The sequence below is a fragment of the Stigmatopora nigra genome, chromosome 16 (genome assembly GCF_051989575.1).
Source record: "Stigmatopora nigra isolate UIUO_SnigA chromosome 16, RoL_Snig_1.1, whole genome shotgun sequence".
Taxonomy (NCBI): Eukaryota; Metazoa; Chordata; class Actinopteri; order Syngnathiformes; family Syngnathidae; genus Stigmatopora; species Stigmatopora nigra.
The window spans coordinates 11,045,368-11,061,951 of NC_135523.1; positions in this window are offsets into that span (position 1 = coordinate 11,045,368).

Consider the following 16,584-nt stretch of genomic DNA (forward strand, 5'->3'; position numbering starts at 1 on the left):
AATGTTTGGAAAACAATGTTGCACCTTCATACCGAACAACGCGTCACCCAGTGGATCTCTCACCAGGGCCATTACTGGCCTGCAAACACTGAACCGCAATATGCAAGAGCACTCTGGAGTAGATACGTCCGCATTGTCAGATTGGTGGGATAAGACCTTTGGAAAATCTAAAGATTTGGCTACATCCTTCGTGGTTACTATAGGCACAATTACCGCTATCCTAACATTGTGTGGGTGATGTAGTATCCCCTGTTTGCGCTCCTTGCTAAGCCGACTTATAACTACTGCAATTGCCCCTACAAATTCTAAAGTACATGAGTTGTATCTTATGGGACGGTTTGGGGAAAGCAGTGAGGTCCAGGAGTACGGTAAATCCGAGGACCAATTGGACGAATATAATTATGTTTTTTCTCTTTCAGACCAGCCATGGGAGTAAGGAGTAGGCGGGAAAAATCACAGTCACCCGACATTACCATTTAGTGATTACTAAGAAATGACTAATAACATACATATTATAAAAACGGGGGAATGTTGGGTTTATTCTGTTTTACTATTATAATAGTTATATTAATTCATTTCTTTATTAAATCAATCTCTTTCTTTTCTTTGTATTAATTCATTACTTTGTTAAATCATTCTCTTTCTGTTTTTCAAAAGTCTTGAGGTCACACCAAGTCATCTTTAACCTAGACAGCCTGTTCCAGGATGGTTATACAAACAATCCACCCAATCTGGGTCCTTGAGATTTGGTGGGCCCTTGGTGACGAGGACAGGGCTATTCGGACAATAACAAGAATATTGTTATCGTTATGTAACCGTACACTTCGGGTTTTTCTGTATGTAACGATTATATGATTATGATTATATTATATGATTCTTAGGTCAAGGAGGTTGTATAATTACTCTAATCTAAATGTTGTTAGGTCTAGTCCCTGTTTTTGTTATTAGTAAAATACTTTGATTGTTATTGTAGTCCCAGATGTTGTTTTTACTCATACGTGATGGAATGATCAACAACTCTGTAACTTGTGACCATAAGAATGGGACGAAAACGTCTATTCGAGGAGACGTTCGGAAGTTGTAAGGTGACACTTGCTGTAATGCTCCCCTCCGGAGGCTATCTGTTGTATCCATTTCTATTTAATTAAATGTCAATAATTGAATAAGATGTCTTCCTGCAGTTATTGATAATTACGGACGAAGGTAATTATTAATGAACCTGACAGTCCTTTTTTCTGTTAATGTTTCATATATATTGTTAACGGATGCAGTTTTTATATGTATCGTATCTTGTGCTGACCTGGCTCAACTGTCAAATTTTTAAAGTCAATGTGGCCCCCGGGCCCAAAAGTTTGCCCACCCCTGTCCCAGAACAAGGGATCCCCAGAATAATCTGGAGTGAGAATGGAGCTCATTTTGTAAACAGCATAGTGCAACACATGGCAAAACACCTAAGAATAAGTCTAAAGAACCAGCTCATACCATCCGCAGAGCGTGGGGCTGGTAGAGCGAACAAATGGTATGACAAAACCCAAGGCTTAAGAAAACCATGGAAGAGAAAAAGAAGCCATGACTGCCTAACACTGGTCAAAACATATATAAAGCTAGTGCCAACTACCTCGGGATTAACACCTTTTGAGATAGTTCATGGAAGACCATTGAAACCTCCTCTATGAGAAGGTGGACCATAACAAGAGACTAAGGGCGAGGCAGATCTACTCACAGAATGGATGGTAAAATGTTTGGAGAAACTTGTCCAAAGAACATGTAAGCTGCCGTGATCCCCTTTTGTCTACCTTGCAGTAAGTGTTGAAGCCAGGTGACTGGATCACAAAAAGGAAGTCCTGGTTCTCTCCACGATGGGAAGACCCATTTGTGGCCCAACTCTCCGACCTCCACAGCAGCAAAGATCGCTGAAAAGTCGAAGGGGATTCACCAATCCCAGGTAGAGGTAGTTCGAGACAAAGGTGACTCTGAGTAGACTGGAAGTCGGATGGTGTCAAAAACTATTGGCCGTGAAAAAGTAATCTAACCTCTACTCACCTGCCACGAGCACCCCTCACTTAACCTTGAGCTCCCATAGACTTTGCACCTCTACACAGAAGCCGCAGTGAAACCCTAACCCCAACCCACCCACATTACAGTGACTCCACTGTCAGTGACAGCCTGGGCGTGTCTGAACACCCCGGCCACAGAGACTCGAGTTGGAGAACAAGATGGTGACATACTCCTATCACAGAGGAGAGTGAAGTGGTAAGAAAAGAGCAATCCGGAGAACTTATGAAGAAGATGTGTGGTATAATTTCATGGTACTCCAAAAAAATGATTGTTGTGAATGAAAGTTGTTGTGTGTAGCCGTATACCCATTTCCACAGGTATCCTGAATTCACTGGGTCTAGGCGTCACACTTTAATCTGCAGTGATGCAGATGGTCTAAGATGCATTCCTTTGAAGGGGAGTGAACATGACAGTAAGAGATATGAGATCAAAATCATTGCAAAAGCAGTGCAATTCCAACCACCTGATTCAATCTGGGGTGGTGATGTTCTTGGTGACCATGAATTGAAAATCATACTGTCACTACTTTCCCAACTTGGATTGGATAAAGTTATGCTCCGTGTAAAGACATTGAACTGTTACATGAGTGTTCATTAACCAAACAGTCAAGGCCCTACAGGGTAGAGCAGATGATTTAAAATCCCTAAGGGAAATGGAGTTGCAGGACCAGATGGTCCTGGATCTGATAACAGCCAAGGCTGGAGGTGTGTGTGTGCCATGATGGGAGAACACTGCTGCACCGTCATTCTAGATGAAACCAGTACATTACTCCTGCCGTAGCTGAAATGAAGGCCCCAGTCAACACCATGGCCCAGGATCATTCACCCATAGGTGCATCACTGTTGGTGTGGTTTACATTGAATTGCAACCCCATTCTTGAGATGATGCTACTATTTAGATTTTTTTGTATGAAAGCTTTGATTCAAAACACAATCCAGCACACACTAGTAACTTACGGTGACATACAGTATCACCTCATGGCAAAACATACTGGAGATTCTCGCACTCTTTCAAAGTGTGACGAGTTCTCTGTGTAAATCTTGTCTCCATTTAAAAATTGGGTTTGCTCATTAAAAAGGGACGTAGAGGATTTTTTACCAATGAATAGATCATTACTCGCCTCTGCCTTAACAAGTGATTTTGTGATTTTCCACACCCTGTTGAGTAACTGTTAATGATGTTTGTATTCAAGAACCTGGAGGGGAGGGATACAAATTGATGTTTAATGAAAATTCTTTCAAAATTACTTCAGGGGGGAAATGTGAAATATGAATTGTATTTTTATATTTAATCTTGCACCCCTCTGCACTCATGAATTTTAAGTTACTAGAATAGAATTTTATTTACACCTATTGGTTAAAACATGCACCACACATTGTGTTGTGACCACCTTTCCCTGTTCATGTATTCTCGCCTAAAGTTTGTCTCCCTCTACCTCTTTGAGATGAGACGTCGTATTTGCGAGGAGGCTTCCAGATGGACGTGGGCTCTGTCCATCCCTTCCCCCTTTTTCGGAAGGGTGGGGGCGAACAAGGAACAAAGAAACTGTTATGAACGGGGTGCAGACCCCCAAGCAGGCGAGGGTAAGAGCTTAGTTCTTTTCCAAATCTTTATTTGCCTCGTCCATGTAGCTGGCAGGCACACGTGGGGACAGCGGTGGTGGGTAGTTGGCTGTGCATGAAGGCCGTCTTTCCCATAGCGTCGGTGTGGAGGTTACCGGGTAGGAGGCGTGGTCATTGTCTGTTGATCTGTGGTCCGTTGTCCTTGTTCCGTTGATCCTTGTTCCGTTATCCTGTGTCCGTTGCCCTTGTTCCGTTGATCCTTGTTCCGTTATCCTGTGTCCGTTGCCCTTGTTCCGTTGATCCTTGTTCCGTTATCCTGTGTCCGTTGCCCTTGTTCCGTTGATACTTGTTCCGTAATCCATGTTCTTGTTCTTGGCCATGGGGCTTAGCGTAGTCGAAATCCCGAGAGCAAAAAGAGATGGTTGATCATCAAAGCAAGCAATGTGAAAATGCGAGAGGGTACCTAACAGTGAACTGATAAAACGATCCAGCAGCGTGGTCAGGTTCCTGGTGGCCTTAAATACTCCTTGGCTGATGGCTCACACCTGGCATCACTCCACTCATTAGGGGCTGGACCTGTGATAGGGTGACAGGCACAACCAGCCACCAGTCTGGTCTGAGGCCTGACAGAAACAAGCAGGCAGCAGCCATTTTGAGAAGCGTTCAGAGGAGTCCCAGATAACCTTCATCGGCCGGGAGTCAAAAACTACTACGTGCTAGATGCTTCCTTCTGTATGAAGATTATTGTTGAGGATCCAGCCTTACATTTTGGTGCCGAAACCCAGGATTCTTCTCTGGTTTCCGGCCACGGCAGATCGACGGATCCAGCCTTTACATACAGCATGAATAATGTTATACAATCCAATCCAATAGAAGGTTTAGTTCTCTAAACAGATGAAGGTCATGTACAGTTTTCCCACGCTACTTCGCAGTTCAGCTACTGCAGACTCAGAGCTTTGCAGATTTTTTTTGGGAAAAAATTACAATAACAGGGTTCCCTCGCTACTTCGCGCTTCAGCTACCGCGGACTCAGAGCTTCGCAGATTTTTTTCAGGAAAAAATAAAATAAAAAATTTAAAGATATTAAATAAAAATTATAAATTACATCATTTTACCACGGAAGCCCAAGCTTCTCCCAATGTCAGTCCACGCTTATCTCGTGCTAGCATACAGCACACTTTTCGCCAAGCTAAAGCTAAGCGTAAAAGTTTTGTGAAGCCCTTCGTGATGCCTCCCAAACGCTCTCTATCCCTTAGTGCATCTATTGAGCCGAAGAAAAAGCGAAAGATGTTGACAATTACCGAAAAAGTGAGTTTTTTGGACAGGTTGAGATCAGGAAATAGCTACGCAAGCTAGCGCAACAATGTGGCCTTAATAAATCCACGGTGTGGTACATAAAGAAGGAGGAGAAGAACATCCGCAAAACTGCTGCAACATCTTTCACGGAAGTTTCCAAAAGGGTTGTGAACACCCAGAATAAGCCCATGATGTGAATGGAAAATGCACTGGTTATTTGGATCCATGATTGTAGGGCGAAGAAAATCAGCCTGGACGGAAACCTAATCCGAAGTAAGGCTAAATTTTTGTTTGATGCTATGGTGCCTGAGGGTGGTGACGACGACGACAAAGTTCAAGACGAGGAAGAAGCCGACGGCGACGACGACGACGAAGGTGATCCTCTGCCCGGTGCCTCAAGCCAGACTAACCCACGACCACGTACGGCTTTCGCTGCCAGCAAGGGCTGGCTTGAGAGGTTTAAGCGGCGAGCCGGACTAAAGAATGTGTCGTTGCATGGAGATGCAGCCTCTGCAGACGGAGCAGCAGCGAGGCTTTATGTTGACGATGTGTTTCCGGGAATGATAGAAGAAAACGGCTATGTCCCGGAGCAAGTCTTCAACATGGATGAAACAGGACTCTACTGGAAGTGGATGCCGTCCCGAACATTTCTTTTCAAGGAGGAACTTCAGAAGACAGGTTTAAAAGCCCACAAGGATCGAGTGACTCTGCTGTTATGTGGCAATCCAGCAGGATTCATGCTGAAGCCCGGCCTGATCCACAGGTCACTGATTCCTCGCGCATTGAAGAACGAGAACAGAGCCTTACTGCCAGTCTCCTCGATGTCCAACAAAAAGGCATGGATCACCAAGGCCCTCACACTTGATTGGTTCTTTAACTCTTTCATACCACAGGTAAAGATTTACCTGGCTGAAAAGGGACTGCCCTTCAAAGTGGTTCTCCTCATGGACTGTGCAAGATGTCATGCAGCTAATTTGCACCATGAAGGGGTGCAGGTGGAGTTCCTTCCCCCCAACACCAGTTCCCTTATACAGCCCAGGGGGTTATCAGGGCCTTCAAAGCCCTTCTACACCAGGTCGACAATGGAGGGTCTCATCTCCTCCATTGAAGAGCCCGACGAGACCTTCAGCATGAAATCTTATTGGAAGGACTACAACATAGCCACGTGTCTGACTAACATTCAGAATGCCCTAAAGGACATAAAAGAACAGACACTCATCTCCAGCTGGAGGAAATTGTGGCCAAAGAAAATCACTCAAGACTATGAGGGTTTCACGCCTAACAAAATCCACCATTCTGCTGTTGATAAGGCTGTCTGCTGGCTTGGTTGGTGCAGACTGAAGGCTTCTCGGATATGACGGCTGATGAGATTACAAATCTCATCGACTGACACTCAGACCCACTGACAGAGGAGGACCTACAGGATGTAGGCCTGCTGTTTGCAGGCGCAACTTCACCAACCAAAAAAAAAACAATGTTCACAACTCCCCATAAAGATGTTTCTTACGCGCAAGAAGAACTGCGGAAGATCCATCCGGAATGCTATGATGTTTTTGAATTTCTGAGTTTTCTGAATAAAAGTTTACATTTATTACATTTGCAGTTTTTTACTGTTTTTTTTACTGTATATATACTGTATTTGATTTGTTTGTATGCACCAACATAACACCTGCATTCTGATGTGGGATAAAACACCTGAATGAACAGCATATTAGCCTGGTGGTTGTTTTGTGCACGTGTTTCATGTTTCTTTAAGCATTTTTGAAGGGGCACCCCTACTTCGCGGAAAAACACTTATTGCGGGTGGTCCCGGTCCCCATTAACCGCGATAACCGAGGAAACACTGTATTACATTGAAACAACATATGTTACAGTTTTTTTTGTTATAACATGAATTTCACTCTCTCTACCTGTATTCTATATGGTGTACTGTATACAGGGGGGGGGGGGGGTAATTTAAAAAAATATTAAAAGAAAAAAATTAAACAAAAAAATTGAATTAAATTCAAATTAAGCATTTTTGAAGGGGAATCCCTATTTCGCGGAAATTCACTGATCGTGGTCCCGGCCCTCATTAACCGCGATAACCGAGGGAACACTGTAGTACCAAAGGATCAACTCCATATTCCAACTTTCCAAGAGGATTGACCTTCCTGATGTTTGGTGTAACTAAGGAGCAAAGCGTTCTTCATAATAAGTAAATATATAATAATGTAAGACTAAATAACCCTAACATTAGGTAAAAAATATAAAAAATATATATAATTATGTTTAGTGTAAGGTTAGATTTAGCTTAAATGTGAGAGTCTGTATCATAATCCAAGTTAATTTAAATTTGTTTATGTTATGTTACGAGTCTCTCTCGCTCTCTCTCTTTCTGTCTCTCTGTCCCTCTCCCTCTCAACTCTGCGAAATCCATCTAATTTTAACATTGGTGTGCAGTCAGGGCCTGCAGATTGTCTCTTCTCTTTATTTGTGCATGCATCTGGGAATGTCTTTAGGTGAACCTATCATATTGGTCCGTCTTGCCTGGATGTCAAGTCAATATACCGAAGGAATCCAGGCACTTATGGGAAGGACCGTGGCCACAGAATTTAAGATCCTTTTGCCGGGCTGGGTCTCGACTAAGAACCTGGATTGAAGTTGACAACTTAACCAAAAAGAGTTGAAGACATCTCTGGTGAGACCATATTAATGTGTCCATTCATGAGGGGTTCTGAATGTCAGGGAATAATTAATATCCATTTGTGAGGGGGGGTCCAAATGGAGGAGATCGCGTTTGGGGATGGTGATGTTGAAACCCTGTACATTTTCCCCCCCAAGATGGCGCCGTCACGCGGCGGCCATTGGCAGTAGCTTCCTTATTTGGTTTTCGTGTTTTACAGCCCTTCTATCCTTTTTTTCAATTACATTTTACTATTTCTAAATACATTCAATTTTACTTTACTTTACTTTGTACTTTATACTTTTCACTTTAATATTTTTACAACTTTCTTTGTTCTGTTAGCCTGGCTTCTTTCTGCTACTTAAGCCATGCTTACACTGTCATACACATAGGACTAGCTGTTGCAATATGCAGTAGAAGGAGCAACACCTCAATGGCACTGGAAATTCGGAGCTAGACAAAAGTGCCGGGAGAAGAAGTAACGCTTCAGACCAACCATTCCATCATGGGATAAGATGGAAGAGCTGTCGGCAGAAGTGGAGTGGAGGGGTTCTACTCTGCTACTCTTGTCTTCAGCTCCAGACTACTGAGAAACTGTGCGGATTAGCTTGGAAGAGTGACTGGATATTCTCTACCTCGGTCCTAGTCTGCAGAAGTTCCCCATCTTGTGGAAGACGTCCTTTGTGTGGTTCCAGTTTCATCCAACTTTTTCTTGAGTCAGTATCCGTTTTTGCTACCGCAACCAAGATGGCGCCGTTCAAGTGGCGACCGGTAGCGGTGACTCCGCCCACTCTTGCTTCTTTTGTGTTTTTGCTGCTACTGTGCTGTCTAACTTATAACTATGCCTTTTCTGAATCTGCATTCTCACCTTCTTGCTACTGTCACAATAAAATTTCCCGAATACAGGATGAATAAAGTTATCCAATCCAACACTAGTCACTAACAGGTGAAGAGACAGAGTATTAGTCTATAAAACTTAAGGGTGTCGGTGTCCTGTCCCCAAGCCGGTTGGTACTTAAACTCCGAGTGTATGATTGTGTTGTTTGTGTGGCGATGACCTAGGACAGAACGGTGCTCGGACGTTTGGTCCCCGGAATTTTGGTAGCCGGTCTTTTGGTCGTCGGTCTTTTGGTCGCCGGTCTTTTGGTCGCCGGTCATTTGGTCGCCGGTCTTTTGGTTGCTGGTGTTTTGGTCGCCGGTCTTTTGGTCGCCGGTCTTTTGGTCGCTGGTGTTTTGGTCGCCGGTCTTTTGGTCGCCGATCAAATGGTGACAGAGAGTTTACTGTTGAAACCAGCTCTCAAAATTATATTCATGAGAGAGTTTAATATTTAAGAGAGAGGGTTTAATATCTAAGTACTGTTTAATATCTAAGTACTGTTTAATATCTAAGTATTGTTTAATATCTAAGAGAGAGGGTTTTATATCTAAGTACTGTTTAATATGAAACCTGGAAGTCCTCAACCATTATTCCTCTTCCTAAACCTGGTAAACCTGCAAATGAATCCTCATCATACCGTCCCGTCTCTCTTCTATGTCCCAGCATAAAGATCCTAGAACGAGTTATTCTACCAACCCTCACAGAACATCTACCAGTCCCTGACATCCAGCATGGCTTCAGGTCAAACCACTCCACTGTCACAGCCCTGCACGAGTTCACAGAATCAGTAGCAGGCGGCTTTAATGAGAATAAACCGGCAAACCGTACCCTGCTAGTCCAAATCGACCTTAGCAAGGCATTTTATATGGTCTCTCATGAAAAGCTACTCAAAGACCTGAATTTGACCACCCCACCGAGCTGTATAAAGAGATGGCTCAACTGCTACCTGTCAGGAAGACAATCGAGAGCAAATTTCAGGAATGCTACATCCAGCTCGCGCAATGTCAGGACAGGGGTGCCGCAAGGAGTGGTTACCTCACCAATACTATTCAACTTCTACCTCTCTAACCTTCCTGCAATACCTGAAGATGTCTTTCTAATACAATATGCGGACGATATTTCTGTCAGGAGTGGCTGGATTGCCTTTCCTGGCATGACGTCACGATAACTATCAGCTGTCACTAATTACGTGATTAGATTATTTTTGGTATTTAAGCATTATGATTTTCTGTGGACGCCGTCGGATCGTTCTGGTTTAGTTCTGGTTTCGTTTCCTGTTAATCCTCGTAGTAATTGCTGTTTCCATTGACGCCACGCCGCATGTTCTTTTCGTTTGTAATGAGTGGTCAAGCCAAGTTGTTTAAGTTATGTTACCCCGTTTATTAAATCAACCTACAAGAGCTACAGATCTGCCTCACCTTTCCATTTACTTCGGCGACTCTGCATCTGGGTTCAACTTACCCTACGATCGCGTCGCACTACGCGGCTCGATCGTAACAGCACGATCCGACCAGAATGGACCCAGCGGAGCGCCACCCACGCTCGCGGCGACGCACTCGGCGACGCCGACCATCTACCTCTAAGACACCCGACTGCTTGGAGTGTATAAGAAACCCCTCAGAATCGTTTAGGAGTTTTATAATGAACACACCGTGGTGCGGGGCTCTCAGGCACATCATTGCTAGAGATGAGCCACAGCTGGTAGGAGAGTTAGAGCCGCAGCGTACTCATACGCCCCACCACTGCTATGCACGTCGCCCTGGGAAGCCTTTACCGTTTCATCATGATGCTCAGGTGCGTACAACCACCAGAGAGCGCCCAAGTTATCTTATGCCTATGCCCAGAGGAATTGATTCACCATGGAGGGAGCCTGAAGATTCTGGTGAGGAGGACATCGTTGAGGAAATTGATTTTTTCGCTGGCGTTTCGGAATCCGATGATGAATTCTTTGACCAATTCGGACCCCGAGACCTTCCACTGGAGGAGGATTATCCCGATTGTTCCCCCGATAATTCCTATTACAAATACCCCGACCAGCAATTACAGAGGGGGCTAACCACCAATTATGGGGCACGACGTGATGGCGGGGGTGCTGTGCAATCCTCCCAGAGGAGGCGCCGAGCGTCACGCCGTAGAGCGAAGCGAAAGCAATGCCTGGACACACTAACCACTGTCCAAGTTACGCGCCCGACCACGTCCATCCAAGCTCCTTTTCCGACTACGTCCCTCCAAGCTCCTTTTCCGACCACGTCCCTCCAAGCTCCTTTTCCGACCACCACCACGCTTTTCCAAGTGCCCGAAGTTACTCGGCCGACCACGCCTTTCCAAGTGCCCGAAGTTACTCGGCCGACCACGCTGTACCAGCAGCTCCTAAGGACTATGCAGCCCTCCCCGTTCCAAGTGGCCGAAGTCACTCGGCCGACCACGCCTGTCCAAGTGGCCGAAGTCACTCGGCCGACCACGCCTGTCAAAGTGGCCGAAGTCACTCGGCCGACCACGCCTGTCCAAGTGGCCGAAGTCACTCGGCCGACGACGCCTGTCCAAGTGGCCGAAGTTACTCGGCCGACCACGCCTGTCCAAGTGGCCGAAGTTACTCGGCCCAGCGCGCCGTTTCAAGTGCCCCAAGCTCCTGTGCCAAGGCCACGCAAATTACTCCCGTTGCCTTTGGGGTCGCCGGTCGCACCCGTACCGAAGCCACGGATCAGGTTTCTGGTGACGGGCGGCCATTCAGGCAACGCTCTCCCAAGCACCGCTCTCCCAAGCACCGCTCTCCCAAGCACCGCTCTCCCAAGCACCGCTCTCCCAAGCACCGCTCTCCCAAGCACCGCTCTCCCAAGCACCGCTCTCCCAAGCACCGCTCTCCCAAGCACCGCTCTCCCAAGCACCGCTCTCCCAAGCACCGCTCTCCCAAGCACCGCTCTCCCAAGCACCGCTCTCCCAAGCACCGCTCTCCCAAGCACCGCTCTCCCAAGCACCGCTCTCCCAAGCACCGCTCTCCCAAGCACCGCTCTCCCAAGCACCGCTCTCCCAAGCACCGCTCTCCCAAGCACCGCTCTCCCAAGCACCGCTCTCCCAAGCACCGCTCTCCCAAGCGCCTGCCCGTCCAGCGCCTGCCCGCCCAGAAGTGGCGACGATGCTCCGGCGCTCGAGGAAGACGGGGCCGGCGACGTCGAGAGTGGTATTTCGCCGGAGTCCCTGGAAGATGGGACTGGCGACGTCGAGAGAGGCAATTCGCCGGAGTCCCTGGAAGAAGGGGCTGGCGATGTCGAGAGTGCCAATTCGCCGGTGCCCCTGGAGGAAGAAGCCGGTGACGTCGAGAGTGGCAATTCGCCGGAGTCCCTGGATGAAGGGGCTGGCGACGTCGTGAGTGCCAATTTGCCGTTGCCCCTGGAGGATGGGGCCGGTGACGTCAAGAGTGGTAATTCGCTGGTGCCCCTTGAGGAGGAAGTCGGTGACGTTGAGAGTGGCAATGCGCCAGAGTCCCTGGAAGAAGGGGCGGGCGACGTCGAGAGTGGCAATTCGCCGGAGTCCCTGGATGAAGGGGCTGGCGACGTCGAGAGTGCCAATTTGCCGTTGCCCCTGGAGGATGGGGCCGGTGACGTCAAGAGTGGTAATTCGCTGGTGCCCCTTAAGGAGGAGGAAGCCGGTGACGTCGAGAGTGACAATGCGCCAGAGTCCCTGGAAGAAGGGGCGGGCGACGTTGAGAGTGCCAATTTGCCGTTGCCCCTAGAGGATGGGGCCGGTAACGTCAAGAGTGGTAATTCGCCGGAGTCCCTGGAAGAAGGGGCTGGCGACGTCAAGAATGGTAATTCGCCGGAGTCCCTGGAGGAAGGGACTGGCGACGTCAAGAGTGGTAATTCGGCGGAGTCCCTGGATGAAGGGGCTGGCGACGTCAAAAGTGGTAATTCGCCGGAGTCCCTGGAAGAAGGGGCTGGCGACGTCAAGAGTGGTAATTCGCCGGAGTCCCTGGAGGAAGGGCCTGGCGACGTCAAGAGTGGTAATTCGCCGGAGTCCCTGGAGGAAGGGACTGGCGACGTCAAGAGTGGTAATTCGCCGGAGTCCCTGGATGAAGGGGCTGGCGACGTCAAGAGTGGTAATTCGCCGGAGTCCCTGGAAGAAGGGGCTGGCGACGTCAAGAGTGGTAATTCGCCGGAGTCCCTGGAAGAAGGGACTGGCGACGTCAAGAGTGGTAATTCGCCGGAGTCCCTGGATGAAGAAGCCGGCGACGTCGAGAGTGGCAATTCGCCGGTGCCCCTGGAGGACGGGGCCGGCGACGTCCAGAGAAGCAATGATCCGGGTTCCTGGGAGAAGAGGGTTGTCCACCCCCCGAGCAAACAGGGTAAGGTGCCCGACCGTACTAAACTTCTAATATTTCCTGAAGGCAGGCAGTTTGGCAAAGACTTAAGGGACCAGCTGGGATGCCTGCCGGATCGACCACAGCCTCGTCTCGTTTCTGGCCGGCGCGGACGCCCGCCGGATCGACCTCAGCCTCGTCTCGTATCCGGCTTGCGCGGACGCCCGCCGGATCGACCACAGCCTCGTCACGTTTCTGGCCGGCGCGGACGCCCGCCGGATCGACCTCAGCCTCGTCTCGTTTCTGGCCGACGCGGACGCCCGCCGGACCGACCACTGCCTCGTCTCGTTACTGGCCGGCGCGGACGCCCGCCGGATCGACCACAGCCTCGTCTCGTTTCTGGCCGGCGCGGACGCCCGCCGGATCGACCTCAGCCTCGTCTCGTTTCTGGCCGACGCGGACACCCGCCGGATCGACCACTGTCTCGTCTCGTTTCTGGCCGGCGCGGACGCCCGCCGGACCGACCACAGCCTCGTCTCGTTTCTGGCCGGCGCGGACGCCCGCCGGATCGACCACAGCCTCGTCTCGTTTCTGGCCGGCGCGGACGCCCGCCGGATCGACGTCAGCCTCGTCTCGTTTCTGGCCGGCGCGGACGCCCGCCAGACCTGCCACTGACTCGTCTCGTTTCTGGCCGGCGCGGACGCCCACCGGATCGACCACAGCCTCGTCTTGTTTCTGGCCGACACGGACGCCCGCCAAACTTGCCTCTGCCCCGTCTTGTTTCTGACCGGCACGGACGCCCGCCAGACCTGCCACTGACTTGTCTCGTTTCTGGCTGGCGCGGACGCCCGCCGGAGCGACCTCTCCGTCTGTTCTTGGGTTGGTGTGGAAGACCACCGGACAATTCTAGATCTAACACCCACCCTCCCTGCTTGTTCCCGTTTCTCATGTTGTAATTGACCTTGGGACGTCTAGAATCCGTCCCTTAGAGGGGATGTACTGTCAGGAGTGGCTGGATTGCCTTTCCTGGCATGACGTCACGATAACTATCAGCTGTCACTAATTACGTGATTAGATTATTTTTGGTATTTAAGCATTATGATTTTCTGTGGACGCCGTCGGATCGTTCTGGTTTAGTTCTGGTTTCGTTTCCTGTTAATCCTCGTAGTAATTGCTGTTTCCATTGACGCCACGCCGCATGTTCTTTTCGTTTGTAATGAGTGGTCAAGCCAAGTTGTTTAAGTTATGTTACCCCGTTTATTAAATCAACCTACAAGAGCTACAGATCTGCCTCACCTTTCCATTTACTTCGGCGACTCTGCATCTGGGTTCAACTTACCCTACGATCGCGTCGCACTACGCGGCTCGATCGTAACAATTTCAATCTTTGTTAAAGATACGAACGTCGAATCTCTCTCTGCCAAAGCCAACAACTTCTTGGAGAAGCTGGCAGATTTTTTAGAAGAACGACAGCTGGTTGTGTCCCCGGAGAAATCCACAGTGACCTGGTTTACCCCAGCCACTGCTGAAGCTAACCTCCATCCCAAGATCACCATCAAAGGGGTACCAGTAAAACTGGAAAAAACGCCCAAACTACTTGGCGTCACATTTGATACTATGTTTTGCTTTGGCCCGCACATCAAGCAGACAGTTGCAAAAGCAAAGAAAAAGCTGAACCTACTTACATCACTAGCAGGCTCCAGCTGGGGTTGTGAAAAAAAGAAACACTACTCCTAACATACAAATCTATCGTCCGCTCTGTCCTTGAATATGCGAGCCCAGTATGGTCGCCAATAATTAAAGACACACACTGGAACCGGCTTCAATCAATTCAAAACCAAGCACTCAGGATAGCATCTGGATGTCTCTCTATGTCAGCCATAGACCACCTGCATGCTGAGTGTGCGGTTATGCCTCTGAAGGAGCACTGTGAAATGATCGGAAAGCAATACCTGGCGGCATGCCATCTTGAAGGCCATCCAGGTGGCAGACTTCTTCAAGCAAACCAGAAACCAAGAAAGATGAAAAAGACCATCATCACACAGCATGGCAAGGAAATAGAAAAAGAATACGACAAGCCAAATCCGAACAAAGAAGACTACAAACAATGCGTCAAATCCATTCACACCAAAGAAGTTCAAAACATCCTCAACAAGGCAAAACCCAACAAAGTCCTCAATGCCCTACCACCTCTAATAAACCAAGAAGAAAAACTGCTGAGCAGGAAGGTGAGATCCGAGCTTGCCAGGCTCAGATCAGGCTACAGCAGGAAACTAAACAGCTACCTGTCCAGGATCGATCCAGGAATACAAGATGCCTGCACAAAATTCAACTTTTCCCCCCACAATACTGAGCATCTTTTTTCGTGTTCAAATGACCCCACAAATCTAACTATCCAAGACCTCTGGACAAGACCAAAGTTGGTCGCAGAATTTTTAAAACTAGACGACTAAAAGAGAACATTTTTAACCTGTTTTTTATCACTCCGACATACAATACAATACAGAACAAAAAGAAGCTTGGCCCCCAGAATTTAGTACCAGAGAGCCTAATCAATCAATCAATCAACCTGGATTCAAACCAAGGAGCTGTGAGGCCGATGCGCTAACCACTTGCCCACCGGGCCATCCCTATTTAGAGTCTAGATTTTTAATCATCTGCTTACTTTTATTCTAAAGGCTTTGAAAAGGGAGGATCATTGTGTTTTTTCACAGATATTCATGGGTCTTGATAAGAAACACGTTGCTTTAGCTGATTGTGGATCTGAGTGATTTCAATGGTTTATTTTTTCTATTATTGATGTTGCGCTTTAAAGCCTAATCAGGTGTGAATATCCTATCCTGGAAAAATTTGGTGGTTTCTTTATTGAATTATTTTACTATTTTTATTCTTGTTTTTACTTATTAGTTGCCTTTTTGTGTGAAAGCTATGATTAAGAGATTTATTTTTAGTATCAATAACTCGAATGTTTTTGCTACTGAATCATTTGTTGTGTGTGATTTTCTCATTCAGTGTTCTCATACCAACTCTCCTTCACATGATCGTTTTGATGCTGTTCTTATGAAAGATTATGAAATAATGCCGGTGACCTATTGTTAATTTGCTTTGAATAAAGACATGTATTGCTGATGGACCTAGACTGAGTTTGCTGACCGGTGGAGGAAGAGGAGGAAGAATTACGAAAAGAAGAACTTCAAGTTGCGGACCATTTGATCAAAGAGGATTTTGTTTTTTTGTTACCAAGATGAAGTAGTGTGTAAAGTATGTTTTTTTTTCTTTCGTGTATGTGTCAAAATGAATAGTTTTGTTTCACAGTTTCTTCTGTGCAAACATGGGGTATGTTTTGAATTATTTGCTCTAAAAATGTACATAAAGGTTTGTGTAACAAAGTGATAACCACTAATTAGATCATTTTGTTTGGGCAGTCTTCACAACAATGTGTGAAAAACAGCTGGTAGCTCTGGGTGTTTGGTGTACAATTTACAAAACGTGTGTACAAACAATTACGGTGTACAAACAGTTTAGCTGTGTTCTGGCTGTTGTGAACTTTTTACAAATTTGATCATTCCTGGCCTGTCTAGACATCCTGTTCCTTTAGTTGAAAGAAAGGTTTTATATTCTGAGAATCTTTTACCTCAATAAATTAATGCCCATTTTGGGCAGAGGCAATGAAGTCTCTAAGAAATGGAGTCAGAATGGGAGTCTGGCCTTTTCTCAAACCAATAAAAAGAACTGGTCATGTAAGCTTCAATAATGTATTGCCTACATTTTTGTATACACTTGTCTCACCAGATCTTGCAGAACACAAAAATAACTTGACGTTGGTGACAAT